The sequence below is a fragment of the Perna viridis genome, chromosome 5, assembly GCF_037379345.1.
Source record: "Perna viridis isolate PV_CMFRI_1.1 ecotype Kerala chromosome 5, ASM3737934v1, whole genome shotgun sequence".
NCBI lineage: Eukaryota > Metazoa > Mollusca > Bivalvia > Mytilida > Mytilidae > Perna > Perna viridis.
The window spans coordinates 23,770,855-23,787,194 of record NC_142449.1 but is presented as its reverse complement, the minus strand read 5'-3'; the positions used below and the strand labels follow the sequence as shown (position 1 = coordinate 23,787,194).

At 40.9% G+C, this 16,340-nt stretch overlaps 1 pseudogene; it reads right to left on the bottom strand.

Annotated features, from left to right (window-relative positions):
* Positions 1-6,095: 6,095 nt before the first annotated feature.
* On the bottom strand, positions 6,096-11,572 carry LOC148616588 (uncharacterized; annotated as a pseudogene).
* Positions 11,573-16,340: the final 4,768 nt, after the last annotated feature.

Genomic DNA, 16,340 nt, shown 5'->3' with positions numbered 1-16,340 from the left:
GTACGAGAGTGTACAAAAGGCCTGTATAGTTAACAGACTTGGGCAGGCCATCACAGTGTCTTCGGTGTGGCGAAACTGGGCATCATCGAGCCCGATGCCAGGAACGACAAACAGCTGCAAGCTACTCAGCTGTCCTCTGGTGGAAGCAGGATAGAAACAGTAGCGGTGAAGGTTGTGAGGCTGAGGTACCGACGACAAGTAGCAGTGAAGGTATCGTGGAGGATGCTGATGTACTGACAGGCAGTGAAAGCGCTCAGGTACTGATTAGCAGTGAAGGTGCTCAAAAGAGCGCTGATGTACTGACTGGCAGTGAAGGATATCGATGTACTGATTTGCGGTGATGGTACCAATCCTGGTACTGAGGTAGCGATTCCTGAAGTGGCCAACACCCAGAAGAGACCTCGAGAGGAGGAGGAATCTGACAAGGATGACGGAGAAGATGTCACCGAAAAGAGAACCCGGGCCGAGGATGATAATATGGAGGTAGACAGGAAGCCACTTGCCCTGCCACTGATAAGGCCGGACAAGCCGGAAGACCCAGTTAAAATCGACTAGGTGATATGAACTTTTTATTATGTTAAACGGTCTTAAGAGAATTTGTATTGTACCCCCTGATATGATTGCCTTTATGTCCACGGTAAATGAGTTTAAATACCGATCATGCTTTATAATTTTGTTTGTTTGTTGGGGTTTAACGTCCGAGCAGCAATATTGATGATAAAATGAACATCAAATGATGATGAAGTGAAAAAGGGATGGGACACAAGGACAATGGGGTCGACAAATTTTGATTGCCACTGGAAATAGGGAGAGATGGGTAAGGTCGGGCAAATTAACCTCCTGTGGCGAAGCCCTATGGTTCCTACTCCGTGAGAATACCACAGTAGGGTTCTTTAACGTCCTAGGAACGTGGCATCTTACCCAACACGGTGCACCACTATGGTTTGCGGTCAGGTTTTCCGTATTATATCCTGACAACCCCAGCATACAACACGCCAGGGGTACCCCATTCCACCACCTGGGGCACACATCCCAGTTGCTTTGTTGGGAAAGCGCCGTAGCCCCTGGTTAGGGTTCTGAGCACTATTTAGTCGCCTTTTACGACAAACTTAGCGCTGCTGCAGGGCTATTCTTTTAACACCCGGACCTGCACGGGGCCACATTGATCACATTAGAGTTAAATCTCCCCTTATTTGATGAATTGAAGTGGTATTTAAATCCGGCAGTGAGCATTATTTTCTTTGTCAAATGTTTAGATGTACCTATTTTTTCTCACCTTTATTTTACTTGGGTCATTATCTAAAACGTGCTTATGAGTGAGCAGAAAATCGATTGATTGATTGATTGTTGGGGTTTAACGTCCGAGCATCAATATTTCAGCTAGGCTAGGTTTCTGGGCACTATTTAGTCGCCTTTTACGACAAGCTTCGCACTGCTGCAGGCCTATTCTTTTAACACCCGGACCTGCACGGGGGCAGTTTTTGTTTGTTGGGATTTAACGTCCGAGCAGCAATATTTCAGCTATATTCAGACAATGAACATGAAATAAAAAAAAAGGATGGGTCACAAGGATAATAGGGTCGACAAATTTTGATTGCCACTGGAAAAAAGGGGATGGGTAAGGTCGGGCAATTTAGCCTCCTGTGGCGGAGCGCAAAGGTTCCTACTCCTATCGAATACCACAGCAGGGTTCTTTAACGTGCGAGGAACGTGGCATCTTTCCCAACACGGTGCACCACTATGGTTTGCGGTCAGGTTTTCTGTATTATAGCCTGACAACCCCAGCATGTAACATGCCAGGGGTACCCCATTCCACCACCTGGGGCAAACATCCCAGTTGCTCTGTGGGCAGAGCGCCTAGCCCCCGGCTAGGTTTCTGAGCACTATTTAGTCGCCTTATAGGACAAGCTTAGCGCTGCTGCAGGCCTATTCTTTTAACACCCGGACCTGCACGGGGCGCACGGGGGCAGAAAATCGATATTGTAACTTTAAATGTCAGAGGTTTATTGAATTGTAATACATAATTTTCATTGAAACAGTTACGTACTCAGCGTTAAGTTGATATTTTATTTTTGCAAGAGACCTGTTTCAAATTTAAAGATTGCAAAGCAACTTGATTTTTATTTTTCGCAATATAAATGTTTTTTGAATTTTGGATCGAATTTAAGCCGTGGTACGGCAATTTTTATTTCACAGTCACTTGATTTTTCCATTGTTAAATTTCATAGAGATTTAGATGGGCGTTTTCAGTTTATAGATATTATTATATATTAATTATAAGTTAATGAATATAAATGCGCCAATAAATAATGTAGAGCGAAAAGATTTTTTTTAAAGATTTTTATCCATTTATTATGTCTCAAAATATGAAAATTGTTGGTGGCGATTTTAACTATATTGACAAACCAGTACTAGATTTTGTTTGTTTGCTGGGGTTTAACGTCCGAGCAGCAATATTTCAGCTATATTAAGACAATGAACATGAAATGGATGATATAATGAACATGAAATGAAAAAAAAAAGGATGGGTCACAAGAATAATAGGGTCGACAAATTTTGATTGCCACTGGAAAAAGAGGGGATGGGTAAGATCGGGCAATTTAGCCTCCTGTGGCGGAGCGCAAAGGTTTCTACTCCTATCGAATACCACAGTTATTTAAGGTGCAAGGTCCCAACACGGTGCACCACTATAGTTTGCGGTCCGGTTTTCCGTATTATAGCCTGACAACCCCAGCATGTAACATGCCAGGGGTACCCCATTCCACCACCTGGGGCACACATCCCAGTTGCTCTGTGGGCAGAGCGCCTAGCCCCCGGCTAGTTTCTGAGCACTATTTAGTCGCCTTATACGACAAGCTTAGCGCTGCTGCAGGCCTATTCTTTTAAAACCCGACCTACACTGGACAAAAACTGGTCTTTAAATTGATGATTTTAAACAAAATATGTATTTCGCATTCGTTGCATTATATTCGGTCAACTTCTGAAGCCAATAAAATGGTGTCTCCATTTCCCGTATTTTTTTTAACTCATGGAGAAGTTTCTTACAAATTATGCTGGCGAAAAACGTAAAACTGACGAGGAAGTAAAGCAAAGGAAACATGTATTTGGTTTGTTGGGGTTTAACGTCCGAGCAGCAATATTTCAGCTATATTCAGACAATGAACATGAAATGGATGATAAAATGAACATGAAATGAAGAAAAAAAAGTGGGGTCACAAGGATAATAGGGTCGACAAATTTTGATTGCCACTGGAAAAAGGGAGGATGGGTAAGGTTGGGCAATTTAGCCTCTTGTGGCGGAGCGCAAAGGTTCCTACTATCGAATACCACAGCAGGGTTCTTTAACGTGCGAGGAACGTGGCATCTTTCCCAACACGGTGCACCACTATGGTTTGCGGGCAGGTTTTCCGTATTATAGCCTGACAACCCCAGCATGTAACACGCCAGGGGTACCCCATTCCACCACCTGGGGCACACATCCCAGTTGCTCTGTGGGCAGAGTTTGTTTGTTTTGTTTGTTGGGGTTTAACGTCCGAGCAGCAATATTTCAGCTAAATTCAGACGATGAACATGAAATTGATGATAAAATGAACATGTTTGTTTGTTTGTTTGTTGGGGTTTAACGTCCGAGCAGCAATATTTCAGCTATATTCAGACAATGAACATGAAATGGATGACAAAATGAACATGAAATGATAAAAAAAAAGTATGGGTCACAAGGACAACAGGGTCGACAAATTTTGATTGCTACTAGAAAAAGGGGGGATGGGTAAGGTCGGGCAATTTAGCCTCCTGTGGCGGAGCGCAAAGGTTCCTACTCCTATCGAATACCACAGCAGGGTTCTTTAACGTGCGAGGAACGTGGCATCTTTCCCAACACGGTGCACCACTATGGTTTGCGGTCAGGTTTTCCGTATTATAACCTGACAACCCCAGCATGTAACATGCCAGGGGTACCCCATTCCACCACCTGGGGCACACATCCCAGTTGCTCTGTGGGCAGAGCGCCTAGCCCCCGGCTAGATTTCTGAGCACCATTTAGTCGCCTTATATGACAAGCTTAGCGCTGCTGCAGGCCTATTCTTTTGACACCCGGACCTGCACGGGGCAAAATGAACATGAAATGATGATGAAATGAAAAAGGGATGGGACACAAAGATAATGGGGTCGACATATTTTGATTGCCACTGGAAATGGGGAGAGGTGGGTAGGGTCGGGTAATTTAGCCACCTGTGGCGGAGCCCTATGGTTCCTACTCCGGGAGAATACCACAGTAGGGTTCTTTAACGTGCGAGGAACGTGGCATTTTTCCCAACACGGTGCACCACTATGGTTTGCGGTCAGGTTTTCCGTATTATAGCCTGACAATCCCAGCATGTAACACGCCAGGGGTACCCCATTCCAGCACCTGGGGCACACATCCCAGTTGCTCTGTGGGCAGAGCGCCCTAGCCCCGGCTAGGGTTCTGAGCACTATTTAGTCGCCTTTTACGACAAGCTTAGCGCTGCTGTAGGCCTATTCTTTTAACACCCGGACCTGCACGTGTGGGCAGAGCGCCTAGCCCCCGGCTAGGTTTCTGAGCACTGTTTAGTCGCCTTTTACGACAAGCTTAGTGCTGCTGCAGGCCTATTCTTTTAACACCCGGACCAGCACGGGGCAGCAAAGGAAACAGGAATATGATAAAACTATACGGGTTAGAGAATTTCAGTCGCATTAGCTAAAATTATTTCAGTGGTTGGAGTATCATGTAACCAATGGAGAGGGAAAAATATATTGCCAAATATGTTTGTTTGGGTTTAACGTCCGAGCAGCAATATTTCAGCTATATTCAGACGATGAACATGAAATTGATGATAAAATGAACTTGAAATGATGATGAAATGAATAAGAAATGGGACAAATGGACAATGGGGTCGACAAATTTTGATTGCCACTGCAAATAAGGAGAGGTGGATAGGGTCGGCAATTTAGCCTCCTGTGGCGGAGCCCTATGATTCCTATTCCGGGAGAATACCACAGTAGGGTTCTTTAACGAGCTAGGAACGTGGCATCTTTCCCAACACGGTGCACCACTATGGTTTGCGGACAGGTTTTTCGTATTAAAGCCTGACAACCCCAGCATGTAACACGCCAGGGGTACCCCATTCAACCACCTGGGCACATATCCCAGTTGCTCTGTGGGCAAAGCGCCCTAGCCCCCGCCATGGTTCTGAGCACTATTTAGTCGCCTTTTACGACAAGCTTAGCGCTGCTGCAGGCCTATTCTTTTAACACCCGGACCTACAGAAATTGCTTGAGAGCAATGAGAAGATTTTTTCTATTTCACTCGCCTCACGGAGGCTTATGCATTACCTAATACGGAGTCAGTTGCAGATAAAAATGAATTCATTTGCCGTTATTAAGTACCAAAGCACTTCCATACCAATCAGGGTACGCAATTTACTTCTGAACTTTTTAATCAATTATGTACCAGGTTACGCATAAATAAAACAAAAAATACCCCCTTTCACCCACAAAGTTCAGGATTAGTCGAGCAATTGAATGGTACAATCAAAGATATGTTGGTTAAGTTTGTAAATAGATATAAAAAAAAAAAAGCCTGGGACCAATACCTTCCATACGTGATGTTAGCATACCGTTCGTCAATTCATGGCATATGAAGTGAATCCCCAAACCTTGTGATGTTTGGTAGAGAAGTCCAAATATAAACGCCCCGTGCAGGCCCGGGTGTTAAAAGAATAGGCCTGCAGCAGCGCTAAGCTTGTCGTAAAAGGCGACTAAATAGTGCTCTGAACCCTAGCCGGGGGCTAGGGCGCTCTGCCCACAGAGCAACTGGGATGTTTGCCCCAGGTGGTGGAATGGGGTACCCCTGGCGTGTTACATGCTAGGGTTGTCAGGCTATAATACGGAAAACCTGACCGCAAACCATAGTGGTGCACTGTGTTGGGAAGGATGCCACGTTCCTCGCACGTTAAAGAACCCTACTGAGGTAGTCTCCCGGAGTAGGAATCAGGTCTCCGCCACAGTAGGCTAAATTGCCCGACCTTATCCACCTCTCCCTATTTCCATTGGCAATCAAAATTTGTCGACCCTATTCACTGCTTCTCACGAATTTCTGTAAGAAAAGATACATGTTTTTTTAGTTCATCTTCTTCAGATATTGAAGAAAATAAAGCTTCTGGACTCACATAAGGCAAGAATGCTGAGCAGTGTCTAGTAAAATATAAAGAACCAATCAATCTGTAAAAGGATAAAAGTAGATTTGGTGAGTTCACATCTGTAAAGTCATTAGAAACAATGAAAGAAGCATTTTTTCTAAAAACATCAAAAAATGTCTTCTTTCCGAATCCTCTAAAATAAGACACAAAATCACAGCCACTGTAAATATAAACTAGCTGAATATAATCAAGAACTTGAGGTATATTTTGAAGTTGAATGTCATTTAAAATGAGCTCTGTCAGAACATTCATGTTAAGGAAGGTACAGTCATAAGGAGAATCTTTCAGCTGAATGAAAACAGACTTATTTAAGGTTAGTGTAATTGGCATTCCAATTACAAAAATATCTGTATCAGGACTGTAAATTATAACTTGGTCGGTCTGGGAAACAGCGGCATGTAACCAAACCCTTGTGTCAGCTTCTTCATGGTTACCATGAACCAAGTCATAATCTTCAGTCCTGCCCCTTGAAACTGAAAATGCCTTGTCAGTATCACTTCCATCAAAGCCACCAGCTGTAATAAATATAAAATCATGAAAGTGATCAGCAGCTAGAGCCAGAAAATAAGAAGACAAAAAGTTTATCAAAAAAATCTCTTCTGTTGTCTAATTGCTATAAAGAAGGAAGTAAAGTATCAGGTGTTATGGTAGAATGGAAGACTGGTTCTTGGACAACTGTGTCCCGCCTATTTCTTTCTATGTCTTTAGGGCTTACACCATTTCTATTGGGATGGTCAAACACCAAATGAACTTCACTGCCCTTATATTGCTGAACTGATCTGGTTACCCATCTCTGAAATAAAAATTCAGCATACTGACCAAACGTTCTGTGAGTAGGAAGAGGATTTGAATTTATGATAAACATACCATCAATAACCAACGATGAAGTTTTGTTAGAATCAAGATCAGGTAATTTAGAATCAAAGGCTTCTGAATAGAGACCTTTGAAGACAGAAACTGTAGAGGACTTCTGTCCCTTTTCTGGAATACCTTCAGCATTACACAAAGCTCTAGGCAGTTGGAGAAACTGATTTAGATCTTGAACAGCACTACCTGAATGTTTAGAAAAAGCTATCTTTTTGCGTAAACAGGAAATAACAGTTTGATCTTGAATTTCCTTCTTCTGTTTGTGAACAGTAACTTTCTCAGGAGCAAATGATTTCAGTTTCCGCCTTTTCTTTCTTGGTGGCTTAGAACCTGAAACAGACGACTTCAACAGAAAACAAGTTACATAATTATTGAAATCTTCATCACCATACTTTCTGTAATTAGTTAAGCTGTCAATCTGTTCACAATTTGCCTCAGCACCTGAAAAAATATGATGTAAATTTTTGTTACTGTCACAAACAAAGAAGATGACTTTAAGGTGGAAATGTATTCTTCTACTGTTTTCTCAGCAGTTTTGATGTGAGACTTACTTGTCTCTCTATGATAAAACTTATCATCTTTCTCTAAATTTAGCTCAGACTTTAAATTATGAATAGTCTTTGCTCTAAAAGGCAGATAAAAAGTAAGAGTGGCTAAAGATGTTTGACTGAAAGAATTCAAAGCATTCTTGGATTTCAGGTTTATCTCCATCTCATGCGCCTCATCCAATGCAACAGAAAACATGTCTTTGCCTGAAATACATACAGAAAAGCAGCCACTAGATAAATGATCAAGTACAGAATCTGGAAAGGTAAGAAGATCAACAAGATGATAAGGAATGAGACGCTGGTAGTTCTGCCTGTCAAATGCGTGGAACAAACAGACTAATTTTTTCAAAGAAGCATTCCTCAAATGCCAATTTCTGCTGCGGATCGAAAAATAAAGTCCTAAGTAAGACATAAAGTCAACATGAATAAAGTTATCCCAAAAGTGAAACGTTTGATTTTGAGAGCAGTTCTCAAGTCGCCATTCCTGAAATTCTGAGAGTAAATCACTATTAAAAGCAGAAAATATTTTGTCTTTAAAATGGCATATCTGTCTCCATTCATCTTGTAGCTCTCTGTCGGTCATGTGACAGCATAGAGTCAAAATCTAGATCTGTCTCGACAATTTCAGACACTATATCGGAAAGAACAGAATTAATTTGAACATCAAATGGCTGACTTAAACCTGTGGATTTACATGTATAAAAAGAAGAAATCTGATGTCTAAAAATAGCTTCCCATGTCTACAAAAAACCTGTGTGTAATAGAAAATTTAGTACACTCTGTAAGGACTTTTAAAGTTGCACCTCTGTGGTGTTTGGTGGCTAACTCCTTTAATCCAGCATCAAAGTAAAGCTTAATAAAAATTGGCAAAACCTTTTTTTAGTACATGCCAATCACCTGGATAAGGAAGAACCCAATCAAGGTTGTTGCCATACTCAGACTTCAGCTTAACCAAATGGTCATAACTTTTCCCATCACCTACGATAACAACAAAGTCTGTAGATTTTCCTACCTGAAATTTGTCATGTAATATATTAATTACTTTCAAAACAGTATCTTTACTGTCAGCAGTTTCATCAAGAATGGCCACAGAAGTAAATTCAGATTTTTCTGTTGATTTCTCTGGAATAGAAAAAATTTTTTGAGACCAGGCAAAACTATATTCTGATCCTGAAAAGAGGATTTAGTAAAACCATAATTAGTCATGTTGTTGATAAAATTGACCACTCAGCAAGTTCCAAATCTGTCTCTTCTAAATCTGAAAAGGATAAATTAGAAAATCTACTTCTATTAGAATTAGGGGGTGGACCAACATTGTCAACTGGATTAACCAAGATGTCAATAAGGCGGATATCAAGCTTCCGCTCACGGCTATTAATCTTACTATTACAGACTGTTGTTTTCTCATCTACAACAGATATCTCAGTGGGATCACCATCTACTCTGCTTGGCTTAGGAACAACAGTCTGTATAGTAGTTCCGTGAAAACCAGTCTTGTCCTTGCCAGCACCTACAAGAGAGTATGAAACGTTTATATCAAGATTATCAAAAGAAGCTATAGAAAATTTGTTTGAACAGAGGTGTCTCTGCTGTTGCTCTAAATCAAGACAACGGCGTGTTATGTAACGCTTCAATGAATCTTTAGAAATACTAGCACCAATTCTAGCATTAATAGAAAGAAGCAAACTGGAGGAATCTGAAAATTTGTCTGAAATGTCAGTCAGAAGAAGATGTAAAGGCTCGACACACTGCGGATTCTGTAAATTGAAAATACAACTAGCAGTAAACAGCCTTGGAAACATTCTAGTATTACTAGATTCAAGATAATGAGTACTCCAGGAAAATTTGCCCTTCTGACTCTTGTCTTCTCTGTCAGTGCATGAAATTCTAAACAAAAAGTTCTACAAAAAAGGATGAATCTTTAAAATTTCATCTCTACAACAAAATTTATCAATATCAGGCAGTCTGTCTGTTACAATTTTGTCAGAGACATATAATTTAACATAATTTCTCAGAATGTGAGCAGCATGTTCTAAACTTTCATGGGTCTTGTTAACCTTCATACTATCTGTAATAAAAGATGAAACTTTTTCCTTTAATCTAATATTTTCTTTATCCATCATAGTAATCTGATGTTCAGATTTTCTACAAGACAAAAGTAATGAATGACAAGAAGAAAAAAGGTTAGAACCATTTCTATATATCATTAGCCCTAAATTTCTTTTAGGTGGGACATAACACAGCAATGACCTTCCGAGACATGCCTTCAACATGGAAAATATCCACTGGGAAGAGTGTAATAACTTAGAAATCTCATGAAAGTCTACAGTAATATTCAAATCATGAATATTTTTATCTAAAAGGAACTTGTACTTATCATATAAATCTGGTAAAAGAAGAGACATATCATTTTCAAATGACCTAATAACAAATCTCAAAATCTGCTGAAAGGTATAAAGATCAACATTAGTACAAGTAACCTCTGATTCCTCTATCAACACCTGTTTATTTAAACAGTCTTGTAAGTATGCAGGACTTTGAGCCAAGTTTTCTTCTGCTGCATCAGATCTAGAAAAGAGATTAAATGAGTTATAACAATAAGGACAACAAATCAATCTATTGTCCTCAATACTCTTTTTTACAAAAAGCTCTCGCTTGTCCTCGCCTACAGTTTTAAAAACTGAATTGCTCTTACTGACCGAAGTCTTCTCGCAAACAATGCACTTATATACTTCATTGTTCATAGAACGGTTTAGCTTATTGTAATGTGAGTGACAAAGTTCGGCCGAAAAAGCTTCACCATACTGATCTGATATAGAAATACCAAAAGCATTTTCAAAAGAAATGCTTCTTACTTCAGTCTTATGATCAGGTGTGCTGGAACACAAATCAAAGTTGTTAAGGAAACATACATGTATACTTTCAGCTTCAGTACTGCCATTATGCTCAAGGCAGGCTTTCTTAGGTTCAGAACTTTCAGAGGTTTTAGAAACCTGAAATTTAAGAAAAGCTCGTTTAAATGCAGCTTCACATCTCCTGCAAATACAATCTGTATCGAAATATTAAAATGTTTTAAAACATAATTATAATACTCAGGCTGATCTGTTATCTTAAGGCAAAAGCCCCGTGCAGGTCCGGGTGTTAAAAGAATAGGCCTGCAGCAGCGCTAAGCTTGTCGTAAAAGGCGACTAAATAGTGCTCAGAAACCTAGCCGGGGGCTAGGCGCTCTGCCCACAGAGCAACTGGAATGTGTGCCCCAGGTGGTGGAATGGGGTACTCCTGGCGTGTTATATGCTGGGTTTGTCAGGCTATAATACGGAAAACCTGACCGCAAACCATAGTGGTGCACCGTGTTGGGAAAGATGCCACGTTCCTCGCACGTTAAAGAACCCTGCTGTGGTATTCGATAGGAGTAGGAACCTTTGGGCTCCGCCACAGGAGGCTGAATTGCCCGACCTTGCCCATCCCCCCTTTTTCCAGTGGCAATCAAAATTTGTCGACCCTATTATCCTTGTGACCCATCCTTTCTTTTTTTCATTTCATGTTCATTTTGTCATCCATTTCATGTTCATTGTCTGAATATAGCTGAAATATTGCTGCTCGGACGTTAAACCCCAACAAACAAACAAAACAAACTAAATTGCCCGACCTTACCCATCCCCCTTTTTCCAGTGGCAATCAAAATTTGTCGACCCTATTATCCTTGTGACCCATCCTTTTTTTCATTTCATGTTCATTTTATCATCCATTTCATGTTCTTTGTCTGAATATAGCTGAAATATTGCTGCTCGGACGTTAAACCCCAACAAACAAACAAACAAACATCTTAAGGCAAAAATGAACATATCTATTAGAAGGATCAAATTTACCACATTTTGGGGCTTTGTACGGACCAGGCTCTTGAAGAGGGTGAACTTTTGAGCAGTTATTTTTGGACATGTCCAATTGCACCTGGGGCTGCGCCTGTGGAAGATCTGAAATACATGTACATGCACATAAAAGAGCAAAAAACAGGTAATGATACACAATGAAGTACATAAAGAGTGAATAGAATGAAAAAAGGGGAAGCTAGTTAAATTCTGTCTTACATGAAAATCAAAACACAAATACAACAACTATAAAGAATGTTTCTTGGCTCGACAAATTAAAAGCCTTATATGCAGATAAATTACAAGTTTATCTACACAGAAAATCTATAAACACGGAAAAAAAACATTCAGATATGAAAGTCTGCAGTCTGTTGACCCGAGACAAACTCAGTACCACTGACAACTGTATATTTGTGCCAAGCTCACATCGTTGAAAAGAAATTATGTGTAAACTGTATAGATATATTTGTTAACAAATCAAAGACAATGTAAAGAGAGCTACTCACAAAAAAACTGATGAAGGCCTTATCTAAAACATCTGTAGCTTGGTAACATGCACACAGCTACATGTACATGTATGTATGAAAGAAATCAAATAAAAATATACAGCTACATGTCTTTGATTATTATAATCTAGTCTACAAATGTAAGAAACAAAAGGCAATATCTGTGTTGGATACCTAGTCTATATAAGGGAAAATATCAGAGTTAATTATAAAAAGGTCAGGCAAGACAGGTCTCTGACGCTGAAAAACGTGGAAATGTGGTAGAACTACATGGTGAATTTTGGTATTTCGGACGAAAAATCCTAATATTCTATGGTATGGGACTGAAAAAGACTAATTGTAATGCAAAATACACACTAATATGGACAAAAACAATAATAAAACGCTGAAACATACACAAATTTTGCTGGAATTTGTCTGAAAAGAATGCCGACTTTGAAGGTCAAAATCAAGTATTTACCGTATTTACCAAGTGAATGCTGGGACATTTTTGATATCAGAGGATTCTTTTCTAATTTTAGAGTTTATTTATAAATTCACGTTTTTGATTGGTTTTGGAGGATGCGATTGTGTCAGTTAAATTTAGAGAGGGGGGTTTTCGCGCCATATTTTTAGACCTGAAACGTCCAAACTAGGTCGCCACAAAATTAGCGTAAAATTGGGTAGATTGAAGATAAAAACCATTCAGTCATGTTTATTTATCAACTTATTATCCAAAAAGACATTAAAAGAATTAAAACAGCCCGTCTAAGTTAAGAAAACAACGTTTGCTGAAGATACCCGATCGCGATCAATACTGTTTATATTTTACGTAGCGCCCTCTATATCAAAAATCGCAGTTGTCCTTGACGCTCGAATATTGACATTCTGTATGTTGATTGATCGATTTGAATGGCGGCTTCCCGGCTGATTGTCCTTGTGTACCATCCCATTTTCATTTCATCATCATTTCATGTTCATTTTGTCATCAGTTTCATGTTCATCGTCTGAATATAGCTGAAATATTGCTGCTCGGACGTTAAACACCAACAAACAAACCAAATACAAACCGTTCCTGATAATATTGATAATATTTCAAACCGAACCCCACCCTGTGCTGGTCCGGGTCTTAAAGAATAGGCCTGCAGCAGCGCTAAGCTTGTCGTATAAGGCGACTAAATAGTGCTCAGAAACCTAGCCGGGGGCTAGGCGCTCTGCCCACAGAGCAACTGGGATATGTGCCCCAGGTGGTGGAATGGGGTACCCCTGGCGTGTTACATGCTGGGATTGTCAGGCTATAATATGGAAAACCTGACCGCAAACCATAGTGGTGCACCGTGTTGGTAAAGATGCCACGTTCCTCGCACGTTCAAGAGTCCTGCTGTGGTATTCGATAGGAGTAGGAACCTTTGCGCTCCGCCACAGGAGGCTAAATTGTCCGACCTTACCCATCCCCCTTTTTTCCAGTGGCAATCAAAATTTGTCGACCCTATTATCTTTGTGACCCATCCTTTCTTTTTTCATTTCATGTTCATTTTATCATCCATTTCATGTTCATTGTCTGAATATAGCTGAAATATTGCTGCTCGGATGTTAAACCCCAACAAACAAATAAATTGTCGTAAAAGGCGACTAGATAGTGCTCAGAACCCTAGCCGGGGGCTAGGGCGCTCTGCCCACAGAGCAACTGGGATGTGTGCCCCAGGTGGTTGAATGAGGTACCCCTGGCCTGTTACATGTTGGGGTTGTCAGGCTATAATACGGGAAACCTGACTGCAAACCATAGTGGTGCACCGTGTTGGGGAAAAATGCCACGTTCCTCGCACGTTAAAGAACCCTACTGTGGTATTTTCCCGGAATAGGAACCATAGGGCTCCGCCACAGGAGGCCAAATTGCCGGACCCTCCCCACCTCTCCCTATTTCCATTGGCAATCAAAATTTGTCGACCCCATTGTCTTTGTGTCCCATCCCTTTTTCATTTCATCATTTCAGCCCCGTGCAGGTCCGGGTGTCAAAAGAATAGGCCTGCAGCGCTAAGCTTGTCGAATAAGGCGACTAAATAGTGCTCAGAAACCTAGCCGGGGGCTAGGCGCTCTGCCCACAGAGCAACTGGGATGTGTGCCCCAGGTGGTGGAATGGGGTACCCCTGGCGTGTTACATGCTGGGGTTGTCAGGCTATAATACGGAAAACCTGACCGCAAACCATAGTGGTGCACCGTGTTGGGAAAGATGCCACAATCCTCGCACGTTAAAGAACCGTGTTGTGGTATTCGATAGGAGTAGGAACCTTTACGCTCCGCCACAGGAGGCTAAATTGCCCGACCTTACCCATCCCCCATTTTCCAGTGGCAATCAAAATTTTTCGACCCTATTATCCTTGTGACCCATCCTTTTTTTTTCATTTCATGTTCATTTTGTCATCCATTTCATGTTCATCGTCTGAATATAGCTGAAATATTGCTGCTCGGACGTTAAACCCCAACAAACAAACAAACAAACATTTCATCATTTCATGTTCATCTTCTGAAAAAAGCTGAAATATTGCTACTCGGACGTTAAACCCCAACAAACAAAAAAAAGACGAATGGAACCCGTGCAGGTCCGGGTGTCGAAAGAATAGGCCTGCAGCAGTGCTAAGCTTGTCGTAAAAGGCAATTAAATAGTGCTCAGAAACCTAGCCGGGGGCTAGGCGTTTTGCCCACACAGCAACTGTGATGTGTGCCCCAGGTGCTGGAATAGGGTACCCCTGGCGTGTAACATGGTAGTTTTTGTTTGTTGGGGTTTAACGTCCGAGCAGCAATATTTCAGCTACATTCAGACGATGAACATGAAATTGACGATAAAATGAACAGGAAATGATGATGAAAAGAAGGGATGGGACAAAAGGACAATGGGGTCGACAAATTTTGATTGCCACTGGAAATAGGGAGAGATGGGTAGGGTCGTGCAATTTACTCCGGGAGAATCAAACCGCAAACCATAGTGGTGCACTGTGTTTGGAAAGATGCCACGTTCCTCGCACGTTAAAGAACCCTACTGTAGTATTCAATAAGTTTGTTTCTTGGGGTTTAACGTCCGAGGAGCAATATTTCAGCTATATTCAGACGAGTATTCAATAAGAGCAGGAACCTTTGCGCTCCGCCACAAGAGGCTAAATTGCCCGACTCTACCAATCCTTCCTGTTTTTTTGTGGCAATCAAAATTTGTCAACCCAATTACTTGTGTCCCATTCCTGTATTTTTTTTTATTTCATCATCATGACGGAGCCCTATGGTTCCTACTCCGGGAGAATCAAACCGCAAACCATAGTGGTGCACCGTGTTGGGAAAGATGCCACGTTCCTCGCACGTTAAAGAACCCTGCTGTGGTATTCGATAGGAGAAGGAACCTTTGCGCTCCGCCACAGGAGGCTAAATTGCCCGACCTTACCCATCCCCCCCTTTTTCCAGTGGCAATCAAAATTTGTCGACCCTATTATCCTTGTGACCCATCCTTTTTTTTTTTCATTTCATGTTCATTTTATCATCCATTTCATGTTCATTGTCTGAATATAGCTGAAATATTGCTGCTCGGACGTTAAACCCCAACAAACAAACATCATCATCATTTCATGTTCATCGACTGAATATAGCTGAAATATTGCAGCTCGGTCGTAAAACCATCCCACCTTCAGTTCGTACGATTTATCACTTGTCCCTGATTCTTACATTCATATCTTATTTATATAAGGGCCATGTATTGTAATGGGTGCGTCCTGTTAAGTCCCGCACATGATTTATGCAGGTCAAGTGGTGTTTTCGCTCTGAAAACTCCGCCATTTGTGGTTATTTATTTACGGCGCATGATTACCGGAAATCGGTGATTATTGATCTAATGACCCAATAGATAACCAATTAATAATTGTTATTGGGCCACGGTGGGTTTTCACACAAACCGTTTTTATCGTCTGCACACCATTACTGCAGCTACCACCATAGAACAAAGACTGGACTAGCAGAATAAACCAGAGCAGAGACAGTAACCAAACCAACCACAGCATCAAGATATATACTAATTATGGTACAAAGAGAGGTGTACACAAACTAGTGGCCTTGCTTGATAAATCAAGCTACCAGTGTTAGAAATATAAACCAAAAGTTCAAACCAGGGCTGAGGCTCGACAGTACTTTGAATAAATCTGGTTATAACTAGTGCTACTTCTTAAGTGTAATATTTAGCTTTTTTTTTTTAAACAAATAGATTATACATACATGTATGAAGTCAGCTATACAACTAAAGAGGCATGTTTTTGTATTTTAAATTCAGACATTAAATATGAGAAATACATAGTGTTATATATGTTTCAATAAATC